Raw genomic sequence first — 13,506 nt, forward strand, 5'->3', positions numbered from 1 at the left:
CCGTCAGCAGCATGTTCATCCGAGAAATGAGGCAGCGGGGAGGCTCTGAGAGAGAAAAAGGGGGTTAGGAAGGAGCGGGACGATGGGGCGGAAATTATGACAGGTGAAGGAGGAAAGCAGAAGATGGAGAGGGAATTATTCAGACTTGAAGATTTGATGGGAAGGTTGTTGAGGGACTGCGAGGAAGTTAGAAAAGTTTTTAAAAGCGAAAACCAGGCACTTGACATACACAAGAGATTAGAAAAGAGGACAAACAGGCACAAGGAAGGGAAAAAAAGTAGTTAAGAGTTAAAAGAGGGACATACTGTATGAGGGGGAGAGAAACAGTGAGGGGCACGACAGTGATAAAGCAGAAATGGCTCGAGGGAGGGCGAGTGAGGACAGAGATGAAGTAGCAGTAGGAGAGAGAGGGAAAGTGACAGAGATGCAGGGAGGGAGTGGAGGGAAGGACATAAAAAATGAGAGAGGGAGAGATGGAGGGAGAAACAGAGGGGAGACAGATTAAGGTGGAAGACTGCATTGGTCTGTGTCTGGACTTGGAATGACTAAATATGGAGCGGTCCGTGTGCTGCCGGGCCTGCTGGGAGATTCTTCCAGGGTCTGGTGCTGTCAGGCGTGTCTGGCAGATGAGCGTGTAGGTTAAACAGAGAGAGAACAGTGACAAGGCTGTTTAATTCCATTCTGTAACCCTCTGAAATAGATGCTAGCCTTGCAGTAAGTGTTAACAGTTCTCTAAGACAGTTCAACAACACTACACTCTGGAGAAAAATCTGGTCTTTATTAAAAACTTATGACTTATTCTATATCACTGTAAAAACTGCAAAATGTGAGCCAGCTCCACAAAATCTTTCTGGATTTGTAAGCTTTGCCAGGATGTCAGCACAGTGGTGTAGCTGGCTGACCTTTGAAATACTAAGAATCTGTTTCAGCAAGAAAATCCTCTGCTTTCAGCATTGACAGTGTGTTTAACAAACCACAAGTTTCCCTCAGTGGGGGCAGACATTGTCTTTCATTAAATGTGGTTGAAGTAGCAACAGCTGCGGCCCATGTCTCTTGTCTTTCTGAAGAAGACAATGAATACCACACAAGAAAAAAAACATTTTCAGGAAACTACGAAGAAGAACGTTTTAGAACCACATTTATTTACATAGCTGATGTGAACAAATATTTTGTTCTTTCAGGAAACAATAAAGGAATAGTCTTACATTTTGGAAAATACGCCTGTTTGCTTTCTTGACAAGAGTTAAATAAATGTGAAGCCACCACCAGCAGCTGGTTAGCTTAGCATAGCACTTTGTTAACTAGCCGTTTCCCCCTGTTTCAGGTATGTAGGCTAAGCTAAGCTAACCTGCTTGTGGCAGTAGATTGATATTTACCATTCAGACCATGGGAATGGTATTGATCTTTTAAACTCCTTGCATTAAACAGAACAAGCTTTAATGCAAGGTTAACATTCATGCATTAAAAGATGTGTTAATTAATCCAACAGCTTAAAATCTAAGTTTGAATTTTTAGCATATTGGCTACCCTTTTGTTTACATTTGGATCACAGATTGTGCCTTTAAAGTTTGATGTGACCCTGCAGCACACAAACCTACCACCATCTGGTATGTTAAAAGACAAACTGTTCCTGTGGCAGCTAAGCCATTTCAAAGTGAATGGCTGCTTGGAGTGCAGTGACAAATACAAACTGCATTGCCAATTCATCACTGCAACATTCCTGTGTGGATTAATGACAAGGAAAATGTACTTGTGCCAGCGTGCTACAATCCCCGGTGGGTAAGCGAGTGCAGTGTTAAATAATTTGCCCATTAGTATTACAGGTACATTATGTGAATGGATGAAAAAATATGGGACTTTTTAAGTGGAAGGACCCTGCATAAGGAGGTGTACTTTTCCACAAAGACCACGCAGGCCATTTAGCAATTGGAACATATTCAATGGTTTTAATCAACCAGTGACAGCCCAATTAGAGAATATAGATGATGGAGGGCAAAAGAAGGGGAATGAGATTAAAAAGATGTGGGTGAGGAACAGTGGGAGTGAAAGAGAGAGGCAGAAAAAACAGGCAGCGAGAGAGAGAAAGACAGGAACAGGAAGATGGCAGGGTGGTCTGGAGGTTTCAGCGGAGACATTCCGGGAAACGTTTTTTCAGCTTCTCCCTGTCACCGGGAGATCATCCCATGTTGAGTTGTCTCTCTTTCAAGCGTGGGCGCCTCTGTCAGAGTTCACAGATTAGGAAAACAGAAGTCGCTGAGAGGCTTTATTTGGCTTGGGTGTAGAGGAGGGCGCCGGGGGAGGTGAGGATAGGAGAGGGACAGCTGAGCCACTTTGTATCCCAAGTGGGAGCCTTTCACGCTGCTCTAGTTGTTGGCGTGGCGGCCCCACTCAGACTGGGGGTGAATGGAGGTCTTCTGGGTTGCTTCTCACAGATGACAGCAAGCTGAGGCCCAAACTGGTGCCCTGCTGTCCCTCCAGCCTGCTGTACAGTAATCCCTGGTGGGGTTATTAGTGGCTGCCCAGAACCATGGAGGACTTTTTAATAGGCTAACAACAGGGCCACCTCCATTCTCATTATCACTATAGAAAGATTCATTGTATGAATATAAAAGAACAGTGAGAGCAGCAACAACCTTAGAAATCCAGATTGCACATGGTTTGATGTTGTTTTTGATGCTATAAAACACTTGTGCATCTTATTCAGGAATCACATCTGGGATGCAAACCCAGATGTGTCCCAACCCATATAATTAATTTGTGTCATTTACAATTATATAAAATTGAATCAATTTTGCTTGATAAATTATTTAAACTATTATTTGATTGTCAATTTTCTGTTGATCAACTAATCAATTAATGAACTAATCAGTTCAGCACTAATACCATACTTAGCTCTCACACTCACACACACACACACACGATAGGTAAATAAACCTGTCCACATAAATCAACATGACTGACAAGCCTCAGCTAACAGGGGTCAGATATTGGTGACTTCATGATGGCCGTCTCCGCAGTGGTGACGACGATCCTTCTGTTTGTGTGAGCGTGTGTGTGTGTGTGCGTGCGTGTGTGTGTGTGTGTGTGTGTGTGTGTGTGTGTGTGTGGGTGGGCGGGGTGGTGGGTGTGGGGGTGGAGGGCGCTCGGAGTTCCTCACTGGCATTCATTAGGGATTGGGGAGGAGGAGGGGAGGAGCAGGGAGGACCGAGGGCAGGAGGGGGTCAACTCTCACAGCTGAGGGCGTCATTAGCAGAGAGATCACTGACAAATTTTTAAAGCCTGCTTATGTCTGCTCAAGGGTTGTGTGTGTGTGTGTGTGTGTCTGTTTGTAGGAAGGAAGGAAATTTGCCACTGTTTTTTTTCTTCTTGAGTCTAATTCCAACCCTTGAAACTGTTCACCATCAACTCTCTAGCAAGAGAAAACTGCTGCACCTGAATTTGTGGCCACACCTCAACTCGTTGCTATCTGTTAACAATCTGATAACATGCCTCAGGTTCTCATGCACTGTGAAGCTAAAACACAAAGCAGGAGGATCCAAAGAGTATCCGTTAAATAATTCCCCCTATCTATCCCTTTCCACCTCTGCATCTGACAGAAAGAGACGCTGCAGGGAAAAAGACAGAACGCCCAGCAGAGGAATGCGGCAGCTTCTGTGGCCTGGCCCACACGGCTGGCCCGCAGTCCGACAGCAGTTCTTAAAATCAACAGAACCTGATCCAGAACTGAACAGGAGGAGAGAAGACAGACAGCGCGAGGTGAAATATGAGGTCAGGCTAGTTCTCACAGACTTTGACAGGAAGTTGTGCTAAGCTACCGCTCTCTGTATTTATGCACATACACTGTACACTTCAGTACAAAAGCAGGCGAGAAACGCTGATAGGACAAGTTGTGGTGTATTTTTCTGTTAATGAAGTGTTCTGTGAGGTCAGTGTTTTTTTGTGAGAAAACGGGAGGCGTAGGGAGGGTAAAGGACATGAGCAGGCAGAAAGTTGAATGCAGCAGTGACTCACTAGTTTCAGGGTTAAACAGGGTTAATTTGCGCAAAAACAGATCAGGCAGTGTAGATCGCATTTTCACATGGATATTTTGTCCACACGTCCAAACGTTGTTTTGTTTTGTGCTGCAATAAGAAAGTGTAACTTGAGCATAGCTCCAAAAGGGCTTCTAGTAATAAAAAGTGAACGGAAAAATGGAGGGAAAAATATGATGTTGAGAGTAAGCCAAAGCTCCATATAAAAAAACAATAAATGGCTAAACTATGAAGGTGATTTGACTACAAATGGTACTTTGTAGATGTAATCAGATTTTCACTCAAATTTTTATATTAATGAGGTTTTTTTTTTCAGTTTTCACCCATTTTAACATAAAAACCTGAAAAAAAAATCACATTTATTTTTTAATAAAAACCAAATATAATAAAAGACCAAATCAATAACAAATGTGGATATTAAAGTTAAATAACACCACAAAGAAGAGCAGCAGGGTTTGCAACTGTGTAATGATGCATTTCTGAAACTAAAACCAGAACACAATACGCATCCAAGAATCCATTTGATTTGAATCACATCTGAGGATTAATAAATTATATTGGGGTGTCGCCAAAAGTAATAGCAAGCCATGTTGTGGCACAACACTCTGGTTTCTCTGCTAAAAATCAAAGCAGGGGTTCAGAACAACTGAGGAAGGCTTCAGTCGTCAATAACTGTTTCACAAGTTCAAAATATACCTGTGAGCTTGTAAGTGAGGGAGGAAAAACGTGTACTTTGTCTTGGATTTTTAACTGACAGAGTGATGGACTGACAGATGAGGGAGTGAATGGACAAGAGTTCAAACATTTATAGCCTCCTTTATCAAGCTATGATCTGCTTTCAAATACAAGAAATATTTCCTCTACATGTGTTCTCAAGATGCGCCTGAGAAAGGGATGACACCCACAACCCTGCGATTCCCTCTTAAAGTTTGTCACTGGATAAAGGCCGTGCAGCGGGGTAACAGATGATAAAGACATGCGAGAAATGCTAGCACGTTGAAGTTCTTTAAGTGTTTTGAGTATGTGTGGGTGGACTAAGGGCTCCCTTATTGAACATTTCCCATGGACTTGAGCATAACCCTGACCGCAGCTTTGGAGCGGTGTGGTTGGATGGTGGTGGTTGGGGAAGGGCAGGTGAGGTGTTCCTGAATATGAGAGGAAGTAGCTCATTTAGAGGGATGGAAGGGTTTAAGGAGTGGAGAGGTGAGCACTCTTTCAAAGCCTTTTGAAGGCTGGCTGCGGTAGGCAGAGCCGCGGTTTTCCCAAAAAGCCCCCCTAACAGGAAAACAGTCTCTTTTTTTTTCCATTGCACAAGAGCAACCTCTACCCCACAGCCAAAAGCAAGGACCTGCTTTGAACTCGCAGGGGGAAAAAAAACCACAAATCATTTTATTAAGTGCCTGGAATACTCACACAGTTGCGTACATTACACTTAAGCACAGACATTGTTGACAGACTAACACATGCGCTGTTGTAGTTGTATTCACAACGTGTGCCCTCACTCACACATGAGGACACATCGTAAAGGATGCCAAAGCTCGTGACTCATCAGACACCACCCTTTCCCCTCATCCCTTGTTCCTCTCCTTCCCATCTCCACCTCCGCTCTCTCCTCTCTCCTGCAACAACAATCTTACAGCGCTCTGGGTGATCTTTGCCTAAAGGTCAGAGGTCAACAGCCTCCCGGTTAACAGGGGAAAGAACTTAAATGTCTGACTTTTGGCTTGACTGACGTTATCATGTTACCATGCAAGCCAAGAGCTTGTTCAACTTTATGTCAGTGAGATGAGTAGAAGTGAGCTAGCAGCTAGCATACACAGGGAGGGGAAACACACACCCAATCCACTGTCAGTGAGTAAACAAGTGCAAATAAACCCAGTTCCTTTGGAGAAATCAGCTTTCAGCCCATCACGCCTGACAACTCAGAGTTCGCTATCAACACAAAGGAGGTCTACTGAGTGCGTTCAAGTCAGATTCTGATAGGTACTAGGTGGGCATGCAGACCTCACACACACACACACACATATATATATATCCCCCTGCATCTGGAGGAAATGTGTGGCTGACACATGCAGGCGTAGCAGGGAGCGGGGAGTGGCAGGATGAAGCATGTGAATCTTTGCCCTTGGATCCTCTTCCCACAGCGAGAGACATCTTGGGTGTCACGCTGACGAATGACAGGTATTTCAACAAGAAAGGTAAGCGCACACACACACACACACACACACACACACCCAATTTGTCACTCAAAGAGAAAACATACTGCCACTTTTGACTTCATTCTCAGTCAAAAGTCAACCATCTACTGGTCTAAATATAAATTTGTGCCGGAACTGATCCAGGAGGGAAAGAACATGGAACTTGTGGAGAACATGGAATTTTCTACACATGGAATTCCACAATATTAACCTGCCATTCAAGGAAACTTTGCTATGTGTGATCAGGTGCCAGAGCTAAATGTGGAAGCTTGTTACAAACAGCTGTAATATAAAAAGGTGATCGTTCCGATTGCGTAAAATCAACCAGCGTGGTCACGACTGAGCAGCTCTAATTTTATTAAAAATAAAAAACGGCTCATGTCGTTTTGGTAAAAATGACAAAAGCTTGACTCAAGAAGGGAACGGGTGGTTACACCCAGAACAAACAGAAAAGGAGGGACTGACAGAAAGAGAGATCTAGCATTACTTTGCCATGTCAAACTGTTGAAGCCATAAAAGAAAAATATATTGGATGTGTTGACTTTACTTGCTCAGGTGGAGGGAGCCAAGAGTCCTGAGGAATCCTGCTTTTCAAAGCAAAAGAAAATGATATGCTTATGTTACTGCAGCTTTCTCCATCTCAATCCACCCGCCTTTCTCTGGGGTTCATAAATACCCCATACAAGCACGCACGCACACACACACGCACACACACACACACACACTTGCAGCAGTGAATAAAATCTGCACTATGTTGCTTTGGATTAGCTTCCACATCATGTGCCTTCAGCTGCTCCTGGCTCTACCTCCCCTCGCTCTGTTATTGATGGAAGCGTGGTGTGATGCAATTAAATGATGATGATTAATTTGCAAAAACAGGGAAGTGATGGCCGCTCTCCAGATGAGCAGCACCTCGCTTCAACTCAAACATTACCCCCCGAGTTTACACTTGATGCCTCAACATTCTCTCTGACATCAGTGAGCAGTGAGGATTCAGAGGCCTTCTTCCTTGACTTGATTCCAGTCATTTGCGGTGAGAGTGAGAAGTAGGTCAAGTGGCTGACACTGTTTCAGTGTGCAATAGGGGCATACTTTAAGTCTATTGAAGCAGATAAGATAAGCAATCTGTATGGGACTCTCGCTTTCAGTTCCAGGCTTGTTGCTTCTTGAGAGCAGACTAGATGAGCTTGGGGAGGGTGGAGCTCATCATTATTGTGCAGGCTATTGTTTCCTGTCACACCTTGCCCACAATGGGCTTCAGTATCAAATCAAGCTTCTCCTCACTTTATTCCTCCGAAAAAAAAAAAAAAACACAGAATAGATGCAACTTGATGATGCTTGACTTGACATTTTTCTTCAAAGCAAGAGTTGCTTTAAAGAATTCAGTAAGATTTTAACCTTTAATAAACAAAGAATCGTGTTTATGTCTGGATTTGGAATGTTGTTGTTTCCGAAAGTTATTGTGGCTCATTAATAGCAGACAAAAATATGCCATCCTGATTTTTTTTGCGCACAAATGTTTTTCAATATGAATGCGGCAGCGTCAAAGCGAGTAGGGAAAATATTAGAAGTGACAAACGCATTGGGAGACTTGGCGAGGGCAGTGCCGAGGAAGACGGGAACCGAGAAGCGCGCTGCTTGCTTTGGCATCCGCTCTTGGCTCTGAGTCCACCTCGCTATTAAAGCTCACTGACTCCGTATAGCGCACCTCTTGTACCTCGTATTAAATCCTCTGCGCGGGCTGTTTTTCTCACTTTTTTTTGCTGCAACCCACGGGCCAGTTGTAAACCGAGGAGGCTGACACCTGTCTGCGGTGTCCACCGCTCTGATCCAGCGCGCCCCGGCGATTCAGCGACCCAAACACCCACTTATACAGTCACACGAGCTCAGCCTATAATCAAGTAATGACAGTCATTGCCTTCATTTAAAACAAATGACAGGTAATGGGCACCCCGTCAGTGCGAGCACTGTGAGTCACTCATTTCTTTTCTAAGGAAATAAGTGGTGCGTAAAATTGAAATCTGCTCTCCACATAAACACGAACACGCTGAATATGAAATAAACAGGCACAGTGACACGGCACATAATAAACTTACCCCGCAGTGTCAAGTCGTGACTGCCGCTGTCTTTAAATTTAAAAGGCGTCCACAGAGAGATCCACACCAACTAGCTTTTAGGTTCTCTTCCGTCAGAAAATGCTCCTCTCCGAACGCAAAAGTGTCTCTTCTTTCTCACACTCGCTGCTTTAAAATATTAAAGGACAAGAGAAACACATGCGACATAGTCAACAGAGAGGAGGTGGACCCACTGCACTCATCTGCGCCCGGAGCTCAAACCAACTGAAAATCGTCCAGTACATCCATAGGTTGTAAAGCGAGCCCGGGGTAGGCTACTCCCCATTAAAATCAAACCCAGATTTTCCCAACCATGTGTGCGCGCGAGAGAGGGAGAGAGAGAGAGAGAGAGAGAGAGAGAGAGAGAGAGCAAGAGCGAGCGAGAGAGAGAGAGAGAGAGAGAGAGAGAGAGATCCAAATATTCCAATAGCCCACTGTGTTTTGTTAACTTAAGTTTTATTTTACCTGTAATTTGGTGATGCGTATAATTTAGCTGTGTAGCCAAAATAACGCGCAAACGAAAATAAACACTTAACCAAACTACCACTTGCTTCAAGATTTTTTTTTTTCCTCAAACAACACAACTGGTCTCACTTTTACAACAAATACCTCCGCCGCTTTACGGACTGATTGTTACTGTGCTGCTCGCTCTAAATGCCCCATGGCTCGCTGTATTCACAGGCAGCCATATGGAGGTCGTAATGAGAACACAACGTTGAACCTGTTGAAACAGAGTATAGCGGGGCTCCGGGGCCCACAGAAACAAGAATCAGATGCAGATTGTAATAACTTATTAATCCTTATAATAGTGCAACACATGTTGGATTTATTACCGAACGCCAGCGCTTCAAGGCACCAAAAATGTGGATTTTGTGATGGTTTTATTCATATATTGTAACAAAAGTAGCATTAAATTAAATATATCACTGCATTGGCCCGTCATTGCGTCATGAGGATGGTCTGTTGTACGTGTGTAGAGAGAGAGAGAGAGAGAGAGAGAGAGAGAGAAAGAGAGAGAGAGAGATGTTCGTTTTGGCACAGAAAATGTGGCCCTGCACCCTCGGTCATGACAGTACATTAACTAATTAACTGCATTCATATGGCTTATACCCTTCTTCTAGTGCTTAAGGCGCAACAGCCGATGAGCATAGCAGGTCATGATCAGTATGATGGGCACATTTATATAGCTGATCTAAGGGAGAGTGCGTAAAGGCGCACAGGAGAGATCACTGGTTTACAGCGACTTTGGAATTGCAGCTGCTTCAATTGTAGACAGTAGTAGGCCCATTCATTATATTAATACTGACATCTATCACCATCACAAAGTGATTAAAGAACAGAAGTGGTGACTTATGTTCGAGGCACTGATGTGTTATTGAGAGTGCGATTTAGTTTGGCTGTTAAAAACTTTCAAATGATCTCACCCCCGAGCACTAGAACTATTAATTTTTAATGTGTATAGAGAAACACATGTTACATTTGTAAAATCAGCCCAGCAGAACAGCAAGGACGTCCGTTTTAAAATCCCTGTTAATTTATAGGCGACAGCAGCACGCATGTTGCTCTCTGTGTTATTGCAGGTGCAGCCTGCCTATTGGCGGCTCATTATTCGAGCATCACGGCTGATCAAATCCCGAGCACCTCCTGGCTCCGCTGTAAGCTGATCAACATTCCTCTTGTATTTACTGTACCATCCTCTGGGGGGAACAGCCCGGCCCGGCTCGGCCCGGCTCGGGACCGAGCTGCGCTTTTGTGCCTTTATTCCAACCATTCATCTAAAACAAAGACCATTTAAATGTGTTCAAAACCGTGGATAATTAACCTCAACCCAGTGTGTGTGCGTGCGTGTGTGTGTGCGTGCGTGTGTGTGTGTGTGTGTGTGTATGTGTGTGTGTGTGTGCGTGCATGCTCAGCCTACACCAGAACACACCTGCAGCCAATAGCCTTCTAATTAATGAAGAAAATTAAACTTAATGGGTTCAAACACGACGGATCACCTCACCAAAAATTGGCCAAAAACCAATTAACTTGAATCAAAGTCGAGGCAAGATAAATGACGAGCAAGTGCACGACTAAAGACTCACTGTGCCGTATGCAAGGAATTACACTTTATACATTTTTTAGACGTGAAAACTTGATAAATGTTTCCCCAAAGAAACTTCCCATCTCCACACATTTATGTATCTGCCATCAGCCTGTATTTATTGTTATTACTCCTTTTGCTCCTCTGGCCTCATGTCCAATTACTTTATTCTCTTTTATTTATCCATGCTAAATTAAGTCAATCCTTCATTCCAAGTCGTTTTTTTCTCCTCCCATTCTTGATCATTTTCTCACGTGAATCAAACCCTAAAATAACATTTTCATCGGCTTAACAGGAGTCTAAATTAACTGAACAATGAATCTTCATTATTCTGTTGTCTTTTTATTTTTTTCCTTGATGCTCCTTGGTCTTTATTTCTAAAAAAAAATCCCCCCCGAGTGTGGGATGACGACATTTTCTTATTATTTGCTGTCCTGTAGTTTTCAATTACACAGTTTGAGTTTAAACTGGGATTTTGATTTGTTTTTAGAGAGCAGGCCAGTAAACACAGAAACTGAAACAAGCAGCAGGTTTTCAATAAAATTTAGTCCAACTGAGTGTTTTGGAATCGAAAAACTACAGTAAACCTTTTGTTCAGAAACAGGACAACACACTGAAATATTAAACTGTAAGATATCCTCCACACTGATTTGTTTCTAGCGTTGACACACTTTATCTATTTACAACAGTATAGTTCATGTCCATAGATTTTACCCGCACAAGGCCCATTTTGACGCATTTCTGTGAAATAAAGGAGCTCCGCTGGGCAGGCACTAATCTAGGTAGATTATCTCTCCAATTACAAGTGGGAGAGATTAGACTGCGTTAAAGACAGAATGAAAGAAAGCAAGACTAACAACAGGCAACACACTCACTCGCTGTCAGATGGGATTCAAGCGGGGAGCTCCTCGATCCTTTAGAGTTGTTGCACTTGGATCAGTCTTCTGATTTTGTCTGCACAACAAGCCTCAGTGGTCTGTCTGTTCAAAGCCCGGGGCTCTCAACGCTGGGTTCCCTGCGGCGGACACCCTGGAGAAAATGTCAGCCTCCGGCTTTGTCCTCGCTTCATTTTTTGGCACCCCTGCTGTTGGGCGCAAGGGGAGATGCTTACCTTGTCCAGAGGGAAACCCCCTACCTTGTTTTCAGTGGGGGAAGGACGCCCTCTCGTGGCGAAGTACTTGTAAACCTCAGTCAGACTACTGACCTTGCATCCACCCACACAGTTTAGTAGAAATATTATACTTTACGCTCTTTGGTGCCAGATTTCTTGACGTTGTCATTAAAATAACGAGAAACAATCAGGCAAAGTTATTTTTAAAGCGATTTCAGACCATAAACCTTCCTCACAGGAGACATTTTGACTTGTTATTGCAGGGAAATCACAGGTGTAACTAATAACATTAATTATACCCCTGTTCTATTTATTTGACCTAATAACAAATGGCATCCAATTAGCATGCGCAGTACAAGAGCCCCAGCGCTAAAACATCTAAATGGAATGCAGCCATAATTGATGTGATTAGTTACACCTGTGTTTGATGAGTCAATGGCCAAATATTGATCAAAGTTCAAGCTGTGAGCCTTTTTTGACCCAAAAGTACAAACAATCTTCATGAGCATGTGAAGGTGTGAAGGACTGGTGCTAACTGAAGAGATCACACAGTCCTACTGATGTCAAAATTCACTTTATCCTCTTGAAACAAGATTTTTCTCTTAAGTGTCTCCTTTAGTAGCTTCTAAAACATTAAAACAACTATAAAAACATTTCCACACTGTCAGTGCACCTGCTTGCTCCAACGCTTCATTGAAACTGTATGTTGCTTATATTGGGTGACATATTAAAACACAAGATGACATCATTTATGGCTGAACCATTAGATCAAATGGATAATTTTATACACATTTCTCCAACATTCAGCTTAACATAATTGGCATCTTTAGAAGCTTTGGAGTCTTGAGTGAAATTTAACCTAATGTTTTGTGGGTTTTAACCATGCACTGGGAAACCTCTGCTAACACCACTGTCATGCTGTTCAACCAGCCTGTTACATCTCATATGTTAGGAACAATTAGCTTGTCCATTTGGAGACAAATTGATCAGAGCGTTACACACACCATGCAGTTCTCTTGATGTTCAGGGAATGTTATTACTCAGTATTATAATTATAATAATTACTTGACATTAAAATGTTATTCATCAATGACTCTTGCTAATACTATGCATTTGATCTGTACTTTTTGCGTTTATTCAGCAAGTCAGTCGGTGCATGGTTACATCTTGAGCTGACCCTCTCAGATAATGTGGTTGGAGAACACATGTCATCACTAAGTCTGGCAAAAGTTTTCTGCTTGCAGCTACAGCAATGTTTAAAGCTCCTACCCAATATCTTCCTATAGCTTTATTGTCATAGGGCTTACGTTTGCCATTTATGAATATTTGTAAACCATTAATGAACATTAATGGGTTTTACATTTTCTAATAAGCCATCAGCAAAAGTCATCTGCAATGATACATGTAAATAAGACATTAAAGGACAGGTTCACAACTTTTCAAGTCTGTCTTACAACAATAGTCATGTGCCAATATGAACATTGAAACAGGTGTTGCTTGCTGTAATCATTCAACCTGTTTATACTGACCATTAGATCCCCTCCAAATGCATTTACAATGTAAGTTATGGAGGACAAAATCCACAGTCCTTATTTTGAGCAAAAATGTATTTAAAAGTTTATCTGAAGATAACATGAGGCTTCAGCTAGCAGAGTTAGTCAAACAAAGTGGATACCTTCCACAATTACAGTCTTATGAGTATAAAAGTCTCTCTTTGTGTCTTGACGGACAGTGTTTTCCTGTTCAGCTGCCGTGGAAGGATCCTAAATGATGGAATTTGGTACCAAAAAGACAATAACTTTGAAAGACATCCACTTAAAATAAACTTTTAAATACATTTTTTTGCGAGGAAGGAGGGCTGTGGATTTTGTCCCCCATCACTCATGTTTAAAGTGCATTATGAAGGGATCTCATAATGGTCAGTATGAACAGGAGAAATTATTATAGTAAGAAAAACATGTGTCAATGT

At 42.7% G+C, this 13,506-nt stretch overlaps 1 protein-coding gene across 2 annotated transcripts in view; it reads right to left on the reverse strand.

Moving 5' to 3' along the window:
• ntn2 (netrin 2) overlaps positions 1–11,787 on the reverse strand; it is a 46,536-nt gene extending 34,749 nt beyond the window's left edge. Inside the window, exon 1 of one of the 2 annotated variants that reach the window (XM_044338305.1) lies at positions 11,302–11,787. The gene's annotated coding sequence lies outside the window, so the exon portion shown is untranslated. Of the gene's footprint in view, positions 1–8,325; positions 8,630–11,301 lie in introns of those variants that run through there. The other variant, XM_044338306.1, reaches the window with a different exon arrangement.
• Positions 11,788–13,506: the final 1,719 nt, after the last annotated feature.

The sequence above is a fragment of the Thunnus albacares genome, chromosome 20, assembly GCF_914725855.1.
Source record: "Thunnus albacares chromosome 20, fThuAlb1.1, whole genome shotgun sequence".
NCBI lineage: Eukaryota > Metazoa > Chordata > Actinopteri > Scombriformes > Scombridae > Thunnus > Thunnus albacares.